Here is a 21,380-nt window from a genome sequence, read left to right on the forward strand (position 1 = left end):
CTTTTGTAGTAAGACCCAATGGTTGTTTGGATTTCCTCAGTATCTGTTGTTATGTCCCCCTTTTCATTCATGATTTTGTTGATTTGGATAGTTTCTGCCTTTTAAGGGAGAGCATCCTTACCAGGCCTTACCAGAGGAAGATAATGCAGCAGTCCTGATGAGACCTGATAGACTAGGGTCAGAGGTAAGAAGAGGAGGACCTTCTCTATCAGTCAATTGGAGGAGGGGCATGGGAAGGTAAGATTGGGAGGGTCTAAGGGAGAGGGCTACCGCTGGGATACAAAGTGAATAAATTGTAATAAATAAATAATAATAATAAAGAACTGTCTTTGACATGAATTAAGTAGCTGGCTCTTTGATCACCTCCCCATGCCGGGGGAGCAGCCTTATCAAACCACTGAAGGAAAACAATGCAGCCAGTCCTGATGAGTGCTATTAGGCTAGGGTCAGAGGGACAGGAGGACCTCCCCTATCAGTGGACTTGGGGAGGGACATTGGAGGAGATGAGGAAAAGAGGGTGGGATTGGAAGGAGTTGAGGGAAGGGGCTAAAGCTATGATACAAAGTGAATAAACTGTAATTAATAAAAAATAAATTTTAATTAAAAATAAATAAAACTTTTTAAGACTTGAAAAAGAAAACAGAAACAATAATGAAAATACAAATTAAGTAAATTTTGGAAGTTAAAACAATAGGAATTGAAACAGGAACTACAGAGACAAGTTTCACAAAATAATAAGAGATGACAGAAAGAATTCCAGCACTTGAAGACAATAGAAGAAGTAAATACATCAGTAAAAGAAAATTTAAATTTAGAAAATTACTGACACAAAACATTCAAGAAATTTGGGGCCCTATAAAAAGATGAAATCTAAGAATAATTAATATGAAGGAAGAGGCAGAAATCCAGCTCAAAGGCCTAGGAAATGTTTTTTTTTTTTTTTTTAATATAGAAGAAAAATTTTCTACCCTAAAGGGGAGGTGCCTATGAGAGTACAGGAAGTATACAGAACACCAAACAAATTGAACAAGAAAAAGAAATATCACTGCCACATAATAACCAAAAAAGTAAATGTGAAGACCAGAGAAAGAATATTAAGAGTATTAAGCTCAAGTGATAATGTCAATACTGTTTGATCATGAGATCTTCTACTCTGAGAATCTGATAATACTAATATCTTCTAGATGTACAACTTTCCACACGAGGGACTGTTTGTATTCATGCCAGCTAGAAAGAACAAGACAATTCCAAAAGTATTCTTACTGTGTCCACTTTGTGAATCAGTGAATTTGATGGGATTACTTCTAGTAGCATGGGGTGATTTTTGAGAGGTGCGTCACAGAAGAAATTGACCCTTGAATTGATAACCACTGATGCAAGCTGTGTATATGAAGAATCCAAATAAAGTTATTGGTAAGGACTCCATCAAATAATCCTTCCCACCCTAAATTTATCAGTTACTTTTCTATAGCTGTGGTAAAATACCATGAACTAAAGCGACTTGAAGAAGGAGTATATTTTGCCTTATGGTTGCAGAAGGAGAGCCTAGTGGCAATTTAGGTGTGCAAGCAGGTGTCCAGAGAGAAGGCAGTTGAGCAATCACATTTCAAACACACAAAGGAAGCAGAAAATAAACTGAAAGTGGGGTGAGGCTGTTACTATTTTTAATTTTTCATTATTTTTAATTTTTTATGTTTAATTAGGCTATGTACTATTAAAGCCCACCCACAGCTGTATGTTTCTCTCAGGAATGCTCTACATTCCAACATTTCTTAAGGCCTCCACACAGCACCACCAATCAGGGACCAAAAGTTGAAATAAGTGAGTCTATGGAAACTATTTAAACCATCACACCCAGAAATTGTTTTAAAAACTTTAAGGAAAAAAAAATCCAGTGACTCTTGTGAGTTTTATATCCTTCATGAATCTTTCACCTTATCCACAATGCAACCTTCGGGAAACTGTAAACTCTCCCCATAGCTATCACACACAGGTACTATATTTTAAGCATCTATTCTCTTCATCATCCCTTAATGTGGAAATGTCACTCTATTTTATGAGACTTTGAAAAACCTCCAATTCATATTTAAACCAAAGAAAGTGAAATACACATTTTTACTGTCTCTCTCTCTTTTCATAAAGTCTATAGAACTATGTCCCCCTGAGTTCCCTATAATGTTGAAATTGCACAGCCAGAGTAGTGGCTTTTATATAAAATGGAGGCTATTACACATGTATGAGCAGAAGAGTGTCTTGCCTGGAAGTGTGGTTTCTCCTCTTGACAGCTCTAGTCCGTTTCATCAAACACCTGACAACACCACTATTGGCAGTAATGTCCTCACTTTCTTTCTCCACACATTTATGTTTGTCATTTGGCCTTATGTTTTTTTTTTTTTTTTTTTTTTTTTTTTTTTTTTTTTTGTAGCCAACAAGAGTGTATGCTCTGTACTTTTTCTGGTGTCATATCTGGCAGCATTTCTGTGAAATTACTCCAGTGTTCTCATCTGCAAGATGTCAGTGAAACTCAAAAGAAATGGCCAAGTGCTTCAGAGTCTTCAGGAGAATCATTCTTCTTTTTGTTGCTTGTTTTATTTAATTATTTTGCATAAAATCACTATGGAAGATGGAAGAAAGAATATAAAACCATAAACTTTCAAGTGTTTTCTTTCACAGTTTTAAAAGTATACAAATATGAAGAAATAAAAGCTATCATCAAAGATAAATTCAAAAGTATTTGTGAATATAAGAGAAGTGAAGAGGGTGTTGAATACAAAAGAAAACTTTGAAGAAGAGAAAAAAAGCAGGGAATCTACAGTGAAGAGAAGAACTGCATAAATCGTGAGTTGATAAAACAGAATATGTATTTGAAATCTGAAAAGCTGCTGAGATTTTTGAACATTTTAGTTACTGTAATTTCCTTTTTATTTTATGTGAATGTAGTTTTATATTAATGAGTCCAATTACTATCAGACTTAGTATAAATGAGCTATAAACTAATGAAAATATTGGAATCAAATTTCAATTATATAGAAAATGATGTATTAGGTCGCTTTCTTACATTTGTAAATCTCAATATGAACTGTAGAAAGCTGCCTGTTTTTAGGTTCAGTATTGATACAGGCAAGTAATATTGGTATAAAATGTATGAAGAAATGTCTAATGTATGAATAAATGTCTAAGGCATTGTACAAACACAATGGAAAACAGGGTAAGAAAAGGCCTTTCTATCTTTGCTTCTAAACTGTTTAATTTTTTCAAAATACAAATTCAATTACAGCAGAAGAAGCAAATTTGGATAAAAAAAGAGAAATGTAGTAAATAATTAGCAAGCAGCAATCGAACAGAACTAAACTGTGTGAAGTAAAATGTAATAAAATTATAACTACCACAGTCATTCTTTTGTCCATATCATAATTACGCCAATGCTGTAAAGAGGGACATCTGGGCCCAAAGTAGGATAGTGCTGTTCAGATTTTAACAACAATTTGTTTTGATGAATACAAAATACTGATTAACTGAGCTTACTCTGATACCTTAACCAATAGCTTGCCCAGAGATAAAACAACATATGTCTTGCATGTGTGTATAACCTCTTTAATATACATGTATGTAAACATAATATGTCTATTAGTCATACGTTACGTACATGTGTATATACATAGAGGTGGGAATTGAACTATGAAGATACACAAAAATATATTATTGTTATAAGAATTTTTATTTCTCAAGTCTTCCAGACCTTTTTGGATACAGTGGTAAAACTGATAGTCATGGTCCTCATTCCCTGTTCTTGATGTAGACATAATCACTAATGCTTGATTCTGAGGAAATGAATAGCATTGGAGCAAACTTGCTTTGTGTTATACAACAATCTCTGTCTACAAGTATACAAGGAATTTGTATACCTGAATAATTTTATGTCATTCTCTGTAATGCAAAAAAAAAAAAAAAAAAAAAGTTAGTGGTTCCAAATAGGAGGTAGGATGCAGCGATAATTGGTGCGAAGAGTCTTGATATCTATTTGGAGAGAGAGCAAATTAAGTATTTAAAATGACTTCTACATGTTTTTTTTTTTTTTCCCATATTGTATTGAGGTCACTTTAAGCTATGGGCTTTGAAAAGCAATATGATTTCTCTGAAGTGCTACTTACATAAGATCTTTGACAGTATTGAGTGAAGTGTTTAAGAGAAAATGATGTATACACACATACATATATAATATTTAACAAATGAATAGCTTTGGCTTAAAAGCTGGGTTAATGGATTGTCTCACAGAGAAGGAGTATATATTAGTAATTGGTAGAATCTTTGGAAAACTTCTGATCTTTGGAAGGAGACTGGGGTGGGGCAGCCTCTTCTACATGCTCATTTTGCTTCTCAGACTTGAAAGGTAAGCATCCTTGCTCTATCAAGTGAGTCTTCCACAAAGCAGTGCCTCCCTGAAAGTTCCAAACTTTGGTCAGTGAAATCAGGAAACCAAAATCTGTAAAACCTTGAGCCTGAAAGATGGAGCTGGTTTCCGCCTTCCACCTTCCTGATGGTGAGTGCTCTCTGTCACAAACAACTCCACATTTGGCTAAGGCTAAGGATCTGGCTTGCTTCCATGTATGTGGACCTATCTGCATTGCCCACGTGGCATGCTGAGGTTGGCTACCCAGAGGCTATTTAAAGTGGGCTGGCTTTACCCAGGGTCAGATGATTGTTCAAGGTTCCTGAATAAACTGCATTAAAAATAAATGAATAAATAAATAAATAAATAAATAAATACAACAGAACAGAAAAAAACAAAAAACCTTGAGCGTAAGGAAACACTCTTCATAAGTTACTTAGTCTCAGAAATGTCATCATAGTGATACAAGTCTGATAAATGCATATTTTATCCAAATAGGAGCAAAACATTTCATTCATATAAGCTCAGAAGTTTAGTTGGATTGCTTTGTAAGTTTTAGAAAATGTGAAATAATATCATTAATAATTAATGTAATATGTAGCTAATAGCTCCAGAGTTAAAGCATATTTTTGAGTGTTATTTAGCTAAAATATAACACAAATGTGTGTGCTCATAAAACTACTGTAACAATTACCTAAAACTTGCTGGCTTAAAGCAACAGAATATCTTGAACAACAGAAGTTAAACTTCAAAATCATTGATATAAAATAGCCCATTCAGCCTTTTTTTTTTTGTAAGGGAGAACTACTTTTTACCTACTTTGTCTTATGCTTGAAAATTTCATTGGACTGTAAATTACCAACTAAGACAACACAACAGTTAAAGTGCTTCAGATCATATCACAATACTGTTTTACTTAAAAAAGTATATATGTAGCTCGACCAACCAATTGATCTGCTGTTTCCTGGAGAAGACCATCTTTCACACTCACAGTTTTCTTCAGTTGCCTATAGTTTTATTTATTTATTTATTTTTTTAAAGATTGAGGTCCTGACAATACAAATACAGTGGCACTGTATGAGTTGAAATGGTTAGATTTGGGGATATATGGCTACATCATTCTAATATTCAAATCTTCTGCTCCATTTTGATGTTAACTCTTCTGTGCTCCAAATTAAGCATGCTGCTATTCTTTTACTAAATTACTTCTAATTTAAGTAGGAGCATGCTTGATACATCAAGGACAGTATCTGCTTTTCAAAGGCCCTTAGAGAATTTTTTTTCTATAAAATAAAAACCTTTAGTTACTAGGACTTAGGATCTGAAATGTGTGAGACAAAGTTATTTGGCATAAAACTTACACACTTTGAGCCTTCTTGAAGTAATTTGTTTGAAATTTTATGGATATGTCACTCAAAATTAATTAGATTATGGAAAAACAAACAAACCCCACATATTGTTGGTGTAACATTGCAAATGTTTCCTTTACCTGGAACTGAATATCTCCCATAATACCTGTGGTGGTTTGAATAAGAATGACGTGCATGGGCTCATAGATTTTAATGCAGGGAGTGATGCTACTTAAGAATAAGGAAGCATGGCCACTTAGGAGGAAGGGTGTCACTGGGGTGGCATTTGAGTATCCAAAATCTCATGACTTGCAAAGAGTCAGTCTCTCCGTCTGTCTCTGTCTCTGTCTCTCCCTCTCTCTCTGCCTGGTGACCAGGATGTAACTCCCAGCTAGTGCTTCAGTGTTATGTGTACCATTATGCTCCTTCCATGTTAATAGCTTAAGCTTCTGAGCGTGTAAGCAAGACCACAGCTACATTCTTTATTTTATAAGAGTTGCTTTGGCCATGCTGTCTCTTCACAGCAAACAAAGAATAACTAAGAAACTATTCTCAAACCAAGATGCAGTCTTCATCATTAGGGCAATGGCAGAATTCCAAAAAGTAAGGAGCTGTGGAGGATGCATTACCAGGTTTTGAAGGCTGCTCCTGAAAATTCACATGTGGGTGATCATATTTCACTGCCCACTCGTAACTTCATAGGAGCCTGTTTCATAGTGACTGAGTAGATAACCAGAAATCCAGGTTATATTAATTATATTAATAAAAGAACAGCCTGTCATACTTTAATAACTACTAGCTCAGATTTCAAACTGCAGTTGACTGTAGCGCTCATTTTTAAACCCTGTTTTATTTGCGGTTCCTTAAAGCCTCTCCCTTCCAACCTCCCAACCCTATGAAGGAGAGGGGAAGTTAGTGGGGGGAGGGGGCACAGACTCCTTCACTTCTCCTGTTGCCACACTGTCTGTCTCTGACCTCTCCAAACTGCCACCCACCACACACCACCACCACATACCACACTTTCTCTTTTGGGCTCTCATATTCATATCCTCAGAGCCCTAGGCCAAGCTCCTCTCAAGGTTGCATGAGACAGGCCATGACCTGCTGGAAATAACCACACCCCACCTCAGACTGTAATCAGCTGTGGACTAACTAAATCCCAAATTAAAATCCCACACTTGGGATTAAAATAAAAATGTATTTAAATAACATAACTGAGTTTTTTTAAAAAAAAACTGCTACTTCCATTACAATTGACTCATCTCCTGCTCTTCTTATGAGGCTAAACTTCTTGTGAAGTTATGAGGAAGATATTAAATTGTATTGTATAATATTATGAATAAAGACTCCTTTGTAAAGACCTGGATGCTTTTTTCTTTTTCAGTTGACTTTTCAGCAGAAAGAAGGTATAGATTTTTGTTTGTTTGTTTGTTGTTTTTTTTTTTTCATGTAGGCTCAGACTAATGGCAGTGACCAATGAAAATAACCATGAATTATTGAAGGAATCTGAAACTAAGAACTTCAAATAAGCTTTAGATATTTACAGTAAGGCCAGGTTCCTAAGAGAAAGCTTGAAAGCTGCCTTGGCTGGATCAGACTTGTTTAGAACACATATATTCTTTCACATATGAGACAATAATAGACATTCAAGATCTAAACTAACCAATTAGATTTGAAATTACCTCTCAGTATCTATGGTAAGATATTTCCAGTAATTTTTCTGGTCACCAAAATATGTAGATAATTAAGTCTACTACACAAAATTAAATAGTACATATATTTAATCACAATTTTTATTGACAGAAATGAAAATAAAAGCAAAAAGCAAAGAACAGAAAAAATATAGAATGATAATATTAGAAATACCTTTGAACTGAAAGAAATAAAGGACTATAAAAGTACCTATCCTTATGTGCAATTGATTAATTCACTGATGTTAGTAAATAAAATCAGGTATTTCAACCTATTGTTCTAAAAATAAGAAACAAAAATATTATCTTGACTTGCCTAGAGAAGTAAAGCAACAATGAATATGAAAAACATTTTAATAAATCTGAAAGGAGACTGGACATTGTACAACAATGCGAAATCATGTAGAAAAACAACCTGATTGTGACAAGAAGAGTTAAGGACCACTGTTGTTTGAATGATAATGATCCTGAAAGGCTAGATGATGAGCTGGTGGGTTTTAGGAACAAGATGGATCCTCACAACAATGAAATAACCAATGATTAAGCATTTAATGGATTAATATTTGATGCTATTATTGGGAGGTGTTAGAAACTAGGAGGTGTGATCTAGAAACAGAAAGAAGAAAACTAGGGGCAGGCATGTCAAAGACACAGCTCATCCTTGGACACTTCTTGTCTACCTCTGCTTGCTGGCTGATGTTCAAGGAGTTAGATGCTTTCCTGTATTTATCTGTCTGCCACAGAACCATGGAACCTACTGACTATGAAATGGAATGCCCCCCCCCCAAAAAAAAACCTTTTTAAATTTGTTTTTTGAATTACTTTTTAACAAAAGTAAAAATGATTTGATCAAAATGAACTTTGTTTTAAAAATAAGGACAACCATAAATTTTATAATTTTCCTGAAGTGTTTCAATATATGAATTTTTGCTTTAATTATAGACATGAATACTTAATGAAAAAAAGGAAATGATATCACAAAAATAGCTTAAAATGAATCGCAAATGAGATGAACATCAGAAGAGAGAGAAAACAGGGAACAGGAAAGAGCTTAACACAGAGGGCCTCTGAAAGACTCTTCCCAGCAGGGTATCAAAACATATGCTGAGATTCATAGCCAAGCTTTGGGCAGAGTGCAGGGCATCTTATTTAAGAAAGGGGAGATAGAAAGACCTGGAGGGAACAGGAACTCCACAAGAAGAACAATAGAACCAAAATGTCTGGACGCCGGGGTCTTTTCTGAGACTGATACTTCATACAAGGACCATTCATGGAGATAGCTTAGAACCCCTACAGAGAAGTAGCCCATGGCAGCTCAGTGTCCAAGAGGGTTCTCCAATAATAGGGACAGGGGCCATCTCTGACATGAACTCATGGGCTGGCTTTTTGATCACCTCCACCTGAGGGGGAAGCACCCTTACCAGTCCACTGAGGAGGGCAAAGAAGCCAGTCCTGATGAGACCTGATAGACTAGGGTCAGATGAAAGTGGAGGAGGACCTCCAGTCTCATTGGACTAGGGGAGGGGCATAGGAGAAGAAGAAGGAGGAAGGGTGGGATTGGGAGGTGATGGGGGAGGGGCTACAGCTGGGATACAAAGTGAATAAATTTTAATTAATAAAATAAATGAATCACAAAGTTGAATTAGAGTGTAACACAATAACAACTCTAGAATACAATTTATAAAAAACTACATGCCTTAGAATCAGTGAGTTATTTTTCAGATATGACACCAAATACACAATCCATTAAAATGATAAACTTTCTAAAATTAAAAATAATACTTTATGCTCTTGATAATATTCTTCCAAGAGAATAGAAAATAAACTTACAAGTTAGAGAAAAATTTGTGGAAAAACATGTTTGATAAAGTATTGACATATATTATACAAAGAAATTCAAAATAAGAAAGCAAACTTTACTGAAATATGGGCCTTAGATCTTACAAGTAAGACACACAGATGGCAAATAAGAATAGGGATAGATGTTACACATGAGATGTCCTTAGAAGTGTAAAATTATGATACCACCATGCACTTATTGGTGTGGCCTAAATCCAAAACATAAAACACCAAGTGTTTACAATAAGTAAAATATGCCTCTCTGTGTCTCTATTTCTCTCTTTCTGTGTGTTTTCCTCAAGTACTGAAGCTATTTTTAAAAAGTAGTCTGCTTACCAGGCCACAGAAGAGGACAATGCAGCCACTTTTGATGAGAACTAATAGACTAAGATCAGAAAGGAGAGGAGAACCTCCCCTATCAGTGGACTTGGGGAGGGGCATGCATGCAGAAAGGGGAAGGAGGGCGGGATCGGGAGGGGAGGAGGGAGGGGCTTATGGGAGGATACAAAATGAATAAAGTGTAATTAATAAAAAATTTAAAAAGTTAAAAAAAAGGATGTATTGAAATAAAACATTTTCTTTGTTGTAAAACCTACGAGTTAAAAAAAAAGTAGTCTGATAGTATTTCTGCGTAAATAGGAATGCTTTTAACATAAGAAACAACAGCCATATTTGATAGCATTTATCTCTAAAATCTGAAAGTGTATAGCCAACACACAACACGCGCATACAAAGAGACACAAAAGAATAAATAAATAAATAAATAAATAAATAACATATAATATAAATGTTGACTAATTTCATCATTTCTTCAAAAACTCAAAAGAAAAAAGTATTTATTAATATAAATGTGTATAACTATTTTCCATTATAAACAAATAGAGTTATTGTCTTTTTAAACTATCTTTCCAAGTAAACTCTCAAATGTGAATCACCATGATGCTTAGCTATGTGACATCCTTACACAGACAAAATACGGCAATGGTTAAAACTCAGTGGTGTTTAGGTAATGGAGAGGACGGTGTGCATATGAGTTCATCCAGCACTTTTTTTGGATATTTTCAGTGTCAACATGTCATCAAATTATTAAAAATACAATAATTCTAACGACAAACGTGGACTTTAAGATAATCTCTCGACTCCTAGAGATAGCAATGTGTCTATTCAGGTTTCTGAATTGCGTCTAACACGCTACCACTCTGGTATTGGTATGAGGAGGGGTTATGCACATGGGCGGAAGGGGTATAAGAGAGCTCTACGGGCCTGTTATTCAAAGTTGTATGACTCTAAATCACTTCTAACAGCTTATGAAATGATTTCACATGTTTTGTAGAAATAATGGAAAACTTGAATTTGTGAATAAAAATTAAAAAAAGAAAAACAACTCAAACACTGTACCTGGATAAAAATAGTGAGAAAGCAGTTAACATGTGGCTGCAAAACTCACTGAAATTCAAATACAAGCAAAAGCCCACTCTGACCAAATAAAACTACTTAGCATTTCAGTTTCTAGACTGTGAGCTAAAACACAGTCGTGGTTTATTGAAATGATGTGGGTTTACTGTGAAAACCTATATTCATACCATTTCTTTAGGGGGCAGGTTGGCAAAGAGCTGGATATATGATGTGAACAAACACAAACGCATTTTCTCAGTCTTTGCTGATGGCATTTAGTCTTGTCTCTGTTCTCATTGATGAAATGTTGTTCTCTGTCCAACTTTTGTGGGGAGGTCTATCCAGACATTTACTTTTGCCTTTTCCATTTTAAAAGGTTTCACCTCACAGCCTAAAGGAACAGTGTGCAGGTTCCTATCACTACTAAGTATCTTCATTCCAACTTAATACAAGAGTAACTGAAAACATAATTTCTGAGGAGGTGAAGGCCAGTAGGTGACTTATGACACAGAAATTTAGGCAGTATGTTATTTATTTTCTTACTGGTAAAAGCTTCTATGCATCCCAAAGAACACTCCATTATTTTTGATTTGGAGAATTTTGTTTGGTTTGATTTGGTCTCTTGTCACCAGTATCATTTAAGATCTAAAAGTGCAATTGTCCTTGTACTAAGTTTTTGTTGTACTCTTTTAAACTTACAATCATTATAAACTGCCTGCAGATTTTATCTTCCCATAGCATAGCTTTCTTAATGTGGCAGAAATCTCTTATCTGTCTAATATATGGAACTATGGAGAAATTTTAGATTTGGGGGGTGAATGCCCTCAGTTTATGGCAGACTCAATTGCAAACAGATTCAGTCTGAATGTGTTTAAAATGAAGTTATTTTCCTATAGAGCAACACTGAGAATCTGAAACAAAGTTCTTTGTTAACTAGGAATAAACAGTCTATACTACATTGTAGATAAGAAATATGAAGCTATATTTCTGTTTCCATTCTTCTCTTTTGTGCGACAAAGCCTATTTTCTTTGGCCAGTGGAACCAAATATTCTCATCATCTTTAGCTTAATAAGCGCCTCTGGCTCCATTAGCTGTTCTACACTGTATTGTAAACTTCCATCAGTGTAGACAGTGAGACTGTGATCTGAAAAGGAAATTACATTCAGTCAACATTTCTTTCTTTCAAGAGCAGTAAACGGGGAAAAGTAACACTGTTGAGAATAGAGCATATTTTTGAGTAAACAATGAAAAACATGTTTGGAGATTTAGGACATTTTGAGTGGTGATGAAAGGGCACTGACCACTTTGCATGAAAATGGAGAGATTTAAAAAGGACATGGCAAGTGTCTTAGGCCTTACACTGCCTGCAAGATTGCCATGAGTAAAATTTACCCTAGGATTTTCAGCTGACTTTGAGAAAATCCTCACGAATTGGCAGTTTGCTAAATACCCTCATTGCAGTATAATTACACCAAGAAAAGCCTTACAAGTGGAAATTAACACCTATGTAATTAAATTCTAACTTACTGAAAACTTTAAGATCTGTGGGTGAAAGCCATGGTATAAATGACAACATATCTGTGTATGTATTTGTCTTTGCAAATTAGCAATTTTTATATTATTCTGATATATTTTCTCACATTTTGAGGATTGTTCTTTGGAACAAATGTCTAGTATATTTTAATTCCAAAAAAAATACATAAAGTATCATAAGTTCAAGTTTCTATTGATTATTTGAAATCAGACTGCGGTATGGATCAAGTATGCCTGAATTTCTCAATGACCTCAAAAATGAGGGACTGAAGAGGCATCTCATTAGCTTATAGTACTGAATCAAGTTGTTAGCATCCATACCAGGTGGCTTGTAACTTTGTAACTCCAGCTACAAAGGCTCCATTGCCTCTGGCATCCACCAACACCAACATTCAAGTGCATGAACCCTGGTGTAGTACTTCTCTATAACATTAAAAATAATTTATAAATAATGAGATGCATTACAATTATTTACAAATGCCTATTATTAAGTTAAATTAAGACCTATGATTTACCTTTGTTGCATATTAAAATACATTATTTCCTTTACTTTTTCAAAAGTATTCCCACAAGTATAAAAAGCATGTGTTATCCTACCAACTTTACAACGAAGAAAGAGAAGCAATAAAATGGGATGACAGTAGCTAAAGATTTCTCTCTGGAAAAGTAATGGGATGAAGCCTTTCATTGAAGATTTTCTTTTTCACAGTGTTGCCATGTGCATAACTCGTTTCCTGAAATATTTTGAAAACTGAGAGTCACTTTTGGTTATTAATTGTGATGCTACTGCCTGTTATTCTAGTACCCAAGACACTGAGACAAGATGATTGTCATAAGCCTGGGGACAACCCTAAGCCAGAGAAACCCTGCCACAAACAAATAAAAAACAAACAAACAAAAATGAACTGATTTTATGGTCATTTTAACCCTTAGATAGTTACTATAAATCAGTTAATTTTAGTTGAATTGAAATACTGAATTATTAGTTCTATAACACTTAACAGAGCCACTGTTATCAATGACTTAGTGACTTGAGAGTCAGATTTCCTGGATTAAGCTGAGGTCTGTCTTTAATAAGAATATGAATATTGTCATATTTATGGTATGCTCTTATAATAGTCTGGAACTCTTAGCTGCCTGTTGCTATGACCCTCTTTTCCTTTGTACATTTGTTATGTTGGATATTCTCTCTCAGCCTTATAGTTAATTTGTTTAAGGGTTTATACCTTTGTATGTATATTATGGCTTCCGGTTTTTGTGTTTTTATGGGATGTCTATGGGTGCAAACATGAATGTGTATGTGTCTGTATCTGTTGGAGGATATTTGATCCTACTGTGAACTGTAAAACCCTGTTTCTTGTTTGCTGTAGTTAAGCTGTATCATTCACCTTTAATCCAAGAACTTTCTCTTTATTGGTAAGAGGTGATAATGTCGTGGTTCACCCAGACCTAGCACAAACCTCTAATCCAAGAGCTTTCTGTACACAAAACTTAAAAATGTTAGCCCTAGGTCAAGAGGCTGAACAGGAAACCATCTGACAGAGATTAAGAGTAGGAGGAACTTTGAGTAGAGGGTATTTTAAAATATTTCTTATCATTATCATTTATTACAATTTATTCAGTTTGTATTCTGGTTGTGGCCTCCCAAACCAGCCTGGAGAAGCAGAAAGGCTTTTTAGCTTTAGCTAAGGCTTCATCTCCTTAGCTTTCTAGCATTTTGGTCTCTGAGTTAGCAAACCTTGGTCTTGGGTTTTATGGCCTTTTCCTTCTGGGATGTCAGATGTGCTAGTGAGCCTTTTAGGTTTTTTTCCATGGAGGCTGAAAAGGAAGGTCATCTGGCTTTCTCTGTCTCTCTGAGCCAGCAGGTTTTCACCCCAGCATCTGGCTCCTGAGTCCTTATTGGTAAATGAGAGCAGTTGTATTTTTCATTGTTGTTTATAACAACATGCATCTACATGTGTTTCTTGTGTTTTTTTTTTTTTTCTTTAGCTCTTTGTCTTCTATTTGGTTGTTTTGTTTTGTTCTTATCCTGTTCTTGTTTCTTTTTGTATTATCCTATTTCATTTTGTTGGTGGTTATAAGAGTTAACACATTATATTTTATTTCCCCTTTTTATTGAAAATATATTCTTTTCTTATACAATATATCCTAGTTACAGTTTCACCTACTTCTACTCTCCCCATTTCCTCCCCACTTTCAGTCTGGATCCACTCCCTTTATGCTTGTTTGTTTTCAGAAGACAAACAGGAAAGTTCTGGATGGAGAAGAAGAGGAGGACTGGGAAGTCCTGTGGAGAGTTAACAGTAATCAGAATATATTGTGTGAAATAAATCTATTTTCAAAAAAGGAAAACAGAAAAAAAATAAAAAGAATGTAAAGAGTTTGAAAAATATCAGTTTTATAGAAGAAAAGAAGGGCCAAATAAATTCTAGTTCCTGTTCTAAAAAAATATTATGATATTGTGATATTCTAGGTGAGTATGTGCGACCCAGTATGTTCCTGTTACCTACCACAGATACAATAACCCTGTGTTATTTCAAACTTAATCTTACTGAGTATTACGCAAGTATGGATGGCTTCTTATTGCTTACTCAAAATAGTGATCTCTGGACAGAGTATAATGAATTTGTTTTGGATGGTATGACTTTTTCTAACCAGTATACTCCCTACAAAAAGAAAAAAAATAATAAAATAAAGCTACACTCTAATACTCAGTATCTAATATTAGATATTTATTTGACATAGGCAATAGGAAACTTCACTTTGCTTAGTTGTATGGTTTGATACAAATAATAATAAAAATATTAATAAAACCAATTTTTATTAGCTTCAGTTTTTCTTAAAGCTGTTTATAGTTGACTATTGTCCAAATGATTAAATATGGAATTTTTATGATTAAAAAGGTTTAATTGTCAGCTAACTTTCATAAACTAATAATGCTCTCATTATCCCAGACCATCTTTAGTTATAGCTGTTAATCTCATGTACCAAATATATGATGTTTAAATTAACCTTATGATATGATACATTTATGATATTCATATGAATAAATGATATAAAAAGCTTATTTTTATTCTTTATTTTTGACACTAACTTGTGGAATGGCATCTTCTAACAACAACAACAATGACAAAAGGCAAGGACTACTAAAACGCTTGAGAAGAATTTCATTGCATTATTCATAATATGTTTCTGATTGTATCCTTTTGATTAGATTTAAGTTGTGTGCTTCCTCTCACTTATACTCAGATTTACACAAAGTATAACTTTTGAATATTTTTCCTTTTCATTCAAGAAATATTGGGGTGGGGGCTAAAACGTTTATCTTATTAATTTACACTTAACTTCAGTACCGTATTTTATTTGTGTGTGTGTGTGTGTGTGTGTGTGTGTGTGTGTGCTTGTATGTGTTACTATGGTGTGCATCGCAAGGTCAGACAATACATTGTAGGAATTAGCTGTTTCCTGACTTGTGAATTTCAGAGCTCTAATTAAGATTATCAGATAGCAAATGCCTTTACTTGCTTAGCTATTACCTGATCCCCTTGAACATTAATTTAAATATATGAATCTATTAACTGATAAGTGGTAAGTATGTATGTGCTCATATTGGGGAATCTTTGACACTTTAGTAACAAACACTTTTTTATTTCATGATTTCTTTATTTTTCTTTTTTTTATTAATTACAGTTTATTTACTTTGTATCCCCCCATAAGCTCCTCCCTCCTCCCCTCCCTTCCCCTTCTTCGCACATGCCCCTGCCCAAGTCCACTGATAGGGGAGGCCTTCCTCTCCTTCCTTCTGATCTTAACTTTCGTTAAAAAATAAAACATTACTCCATTTTGCATAGTACTAATAAAGGGCAAAGAATTATATGACTAAAGCATCAAATTTATTTCAGTCTTATAGATATAGGAATATATAGAAGATTGAAATTACTCGAAAACATGTAGCTCAAGATACATACAGGAATCAATTGTAGGGGATGCTATGTAGTATTTACTGCATAAACAATCTCATTTCTAAACAACATGTGCTTTTTATTATTTATTATTATTAGTTGCATTTTATTAACTCTGTATCCCAGCTGTATCCCGCTCCCGCATCCCCTCCCAATCCCACTCTCCCTCCCTCAGCTTCTCCCTGCCCCTTTCCAAGTCCACGGATTGGGTAGGACCTCCTCCCCTTTCGTCTGGCCCTGTTTTATCATGTGCTTTTATAATAAACAATGTTTGAGATTTTGTATAGCATAATGGAAAATGTCCAATTTTGATTATCTTATACATTAGCAATAAGTTTGTGAATTATTTTACTTAAATTTTTAAATAATAAATATTAAAAATAATCTGTAAAATTTATGAATTCATGAAAATCAATTAGTAATTTTGATCATTTAAATAATTTTCTTTTCAAGCTAAAAAAATTCTATACCATTTATGCAAATAATAATATAATAAAGACAACTTGGACACTCTCATTTTCATTTTGAAAAATATATATATATTGAATGCCATCTTATGTATATCAAACCTCATACTGAACTGTGACTGTTGGTTTGCAAAAGGATTTAACTTTTCTCCTGACCTCCCACCCCCCATGCTTTTTTTGTGTTGATTTTCTCTCAGCTCATCCTTCCTTGGACAGCTATGAAGTTAGCATATTTTCAAGTCAATTCTCATCTTTCTGTATGCGTCTCAGAGAATGCAGACAAATATTTATCTGTTGTTATAAAGAGAGAAAATCCCAGCCATTCTATTTTACCAATGAAGACTCGGGCCAAATGCTGGGTTGAAAACTTGCTAGCTCAGAGAGGTGCCGGAAGCACCCAGCTCATCTTTCTTCTCAGCTCACATCCCAGAGGAAAACACCCACTAGCCCACCTGGCAGCACAGGAGGAAAAAGCCAAAAGCCCAAAACAAAGAGCTAAAGACCTCTTTCTTCTTTGCCACTGTCTTAAGTATACTACCACTCAATGCCCCTCCTTTCTACTTAATTTCTGTCAGCTAGGTTTTTGGTCTGCCTCTTGACCTTGGGTTAAAGGTTTGTTTTTTTGTTTTGTTTTTGTTTTTTGGGTATTTTGTTTCTTTGTTTGTTTTTTTAATACTATGCACAGAAAATTCTTGGATAAAAGGTGTGTGCTAGGGCTGAGCCACACTCTAATCACCTGTTTATAATAAACAGAAAGTTCTTGATTTAAAGGTATGTTTTAGGACTGAACCACACCAAACAAAAGAGGATTTTACAGTTCACAATGGAATAAAAAATCCTGCAACATTTATCAATAAAACCTAGACCATTGCTATCTTTTTGCCTTATGTTCTCCAAAATTATTCCCCCTATTCACATTGTTAGATTTATTCTACTTTTCCACATCTGTAATCTCAAGTATCATTCCAGTTAAACTCTTGAATCAATAATTGTAATGAAGCCTAGATTATTCTCTTTGTTTTGGTTATCCACATATCTGTGAATTTATGGGCAGCACCGGTTAGACTTACTGGTTGGGAAAAAATGTTAAAGCTAACTTTAGGTGAATAGTGAAGATGAGAGCTTTTTCTTTGAGAAACAAGAGATATTCTTGTATTGTCTTTACCCATGTATATATACATCAGAAAGTTTCGATATTATAGCAGCACTTGGTTTTGTGTTCTTTAATGTTTGAATGAGATAAACAAAATCACCTATATTGTAATAAATTCTCAAAATACTAACAACAAATAAAGAGCTAAATGTGATACTAACATTTTCTCCATGTGGAACTCTTAATAAATTAATATGAAATGAAGCTGAATATTTATTTAATAGATAACAAAACTTTTATTTATTTATTTTAAAATTTATTTTTAAAATTCACTTTGCATCTCAATCTTAATCCCTTCCCTCATTTCATGTGGTCCCACCCTCCCTAGCTCTTCCCCCCATCTGCCTATCCCTCAGAAAGGGAAAGCCCCCGCCATCAACTGACCCCAGCCTACCCAGTCTATCAGGACTAGCTGGATCCTCTTCCTCTGTGTCTTGATAAGGCCATCCCACCAGGGCAATGTGATTGAGGAGCAAGCAGCAGGGTTCCTATCAGAGAGAGTCCCTGTTTCACTTACAGGGAACCCACATTGAAACTGAGGTGTTTATTGGCATCATCTGAGCAGGGGGCCTAGATCCTCTCCATGCATGGTCCTTGGTTGGTGCGTCAGTCTCTGAAGGCTCTCCTGGGCCCACATTTGTTGGCTTTGTTGGTCTTTATGTTGAGCTCCTATCTGCTCCACTCTTCCATAAGACTGCTTGTGCTCTCCCCAAAGTTTGACTATGCGTCTCAACATCTACTGCTGGGTGGAGTATTTTGGAAGGATAACATCCTGTTCTCTCTCTTCAACCAGCCTCATATACCTATGGGCACTTGATTTTTGACAAAAGAACCAAAACCATACAATGCACAAAACATAGCATCATCAACAAATGGTGCTGGTGGAACTACATGTGTACATGAATGAAAATGCAAATAGATCCATATTTATCACACTGTACAAAACTAAAGTCCAGGTAGATCAAAGAGCTCAACATAAAACCAGACATATAAAATTTCCTACAAAAAAATGTAAGGAAGAACCTTGAATTCACTGGCACAGGAGACAACTTCCTGAACAGAACACCAACAGCACAGGCTCTAAGATCAACAGTTAATAATTAGGACCTCATGAAAATAAAAAGCTTCTGTAAAGCCAAGGACACTGTCAATAGAACAAAACCACAGCCTACAAAGACTGGGAAAACCAACCTTACATGATAAAGAAGGCTAATATTCAAATTAAAATTTTTCTTGATGCTTCTTGATCAGAATGAAATAAACCCATTGACTGAGTGTTAACTGATTTAAGAGCTATAAATAGATTTCAGCAAAATATTATTTAGTTTCTAATAGCTTTCAATTTTCTTATATTGTCTTTACCCATGTATATATACATCAGAAAGTTTCGATATTATAGCAGGACTTGGTTTTGTGTTCTTTAATGTTTGAATCAGAATCCCAGTGTGGAAATGGACCAAAGAAATTCTCATCCAGTGTTTCCCACTGAGTATTCTCTCCTATTCTCGAAACTCTGAGTTCAGAGAAAGAATTAGAAAAGCTTCCAAGGACACAGCATTCTCACTCTGAACTTACCTCAATTTTATTTTCATTTTAATTTTGGTTCAGGATCATCAGCCTAGAAGTATAACTAAGCAAGCAAAAAAAAATACTTTGACAACAACTATTTAAAAAAAACAGATTAAGTGAAATCAGAAAATAAATATGAAAACAAATGAGCTTTAAAAGCACTAATAGATTAAGTCAGCCCGGAGAATGTGGTCATTGGTTTAAAAGGCGCTGCCCAGTTTCCACTGAAACATCACAAATATGTTCTGCCTCTGCTAATTTAATATTGTAGGTATTTCTTAAGACATTTTCTTGCCTATTTTTTGCCTCATCACTTTGAACTCCACCTGGCTGATGCTTTAGTGGAGAAGATTAAAGAATGAAATTAGCCCAGTGAAGCCCAACAAAGGCCCTAAGTGCCCTGGTTCTTTTCCAGTGATTGATGCACAAAGGATGGCCTCACTGCCTCAGCCTTTGCTAGAAGTGGTCTAATAGGAACTCCCTTTCACCTCCAATGTTAATAGCTCTAGTATAGTACATCAAAGAAGTCTCATGATGTGCATAAAGACGAAGTAAATACTAAATTTACTAAATTGTGTGTATGAAAGGTGCAGAATGTTATGACCTTTCCAGTACCCTCAATTTATTTTAAATACTTTATATTTTAAAAAAATTAAATTTCAGTATAATCCAAAATTTTAAATAACAGAAGCCTAAAAGCTTCAAAACTGACCTGTACCTTTCCTGAGTGGCTGGACCAGATGTTACCTGACCAAACATCTTTGCATTTACTAAGCATTTAAATGGGTAGTGAAGGGATACTTACCTTCCACAAATTCTTTGCCGCAATCTGAAACATTCATAGCTTATGAAAACTGAAAAGAAGACTAAAAAAAGAATAGGTATATAATAGTTTTAGCTCCTGGTTTGAAATTTCTCTGTTGTCGTTATTTTTATGTAGATGATCTTTGATAATTCATTTATGATTCACATTTAAAGGTAATATTTAGTGAGAATTAAGGCGAAGTCAAATATCTCAACACACAAATAACATAAATAATACAATAAAAAATCACTTAAGTGGAGAAAATTACACTGATGATAAACTTATTTTATGTATCGTGTAAAATAAGTATCGCAAATATAGGCAGAAAACTGATATCCTACTTTCCTTGTAACACAATTCTACTTCTAAAAATTAGTAGCTACAGCAGCCAGGGTGTTGAGGGCCGTCCAGGTGGTCACTAGGGCCGCGGGGGCGGCTGACGGTGGGTGTATTGGCCTTTGACGGCAGAATGTTGGTTACCGCAGCACTTAACCTAATTGGCAAGAGAGCCTTTTCCACTCCGGTGAGTGTTCCAGCACGTGGGAGTGTTGTGAAGTGTGAAGACTATGCTCTCCCTACTTAGGTGGACCGGCAGGATGTGGCCCATGTCAAGCTGCCGCCTGCCAGCCAGATGGCCCCGAAGGAGAAGGAGAAGGCCTATTGGAACAGGCTGTCTAGGGATGAGAAAGTTCAGTTGAGCTGCATCCAGTTTAACGAGAGCTTGCTGAGATGAAGAGGCTTACCAATGAGTTGAAGACAGTTGTGGGCGTGGCCATGTTCTTTACTGGCTTCACTGCTCTTCTTTTGATTAGGGAGAAGAACTTTACATGTATGGCCCCATCCCTCATACCTTTGATAGTGACTGGGCGTCCATGCAGGCCAAACGGATGCTGAACATGAAGGCCAGCCCCATTTAGGAATTCTCCACCAAGTGTGACTACAGCAAGAAAAAGTGGAAGAAATGAGACCCCTTCTTGCCAGCTTTACTGCCCTTACATGCTGGAAGCTGCTGTGTCCAACGGTCCATGCTAATAAATCACCATCTTATGCGAAAAAAAAAATTAATTGCTACTTCTTATTGTGTAATGAAGAATAACTATTTCTATATTTGTACAACAGAGATTATTAATAAGTACATATATGTTTCAGGTATTTATCAATATTTAAAGCTAAGATTCAAGCTTTTCTTTCTGCTTTATCATAACTCTTCAGTGTCTAATGGTTTG

General features: G+C 35.2%; 1 pseudogene; it reads left to right on the forward strand.

Annotated features, from left to right (window-relative positions):
* Window positions 1-20,623: 20,623 nt before the first annotated feature.
* Window positions 20,624-21,119, forward strand: LOC110542706 (cytochrome c oxidase subunit 4 isoform 1, mitochondrial-like; annotated as a pseudogene).
* Window positions 21,120-21,380: the final 261 nt, after the last annotated feature.

This window comes from Meriones unguiculatus, chromosome 3, assembly GCF_030254825.1.
Source record: "Meriones unguiculatus strain TT.TT164.6M chromosome 3, Bangor_MerUng_6.1, whole genome shotgun sequence".
NCBI lineage: Eukaryota > Metazoa > Chordata > Mammalia > Rodentia > Muridae > Meriones > Meriones unguiculatus.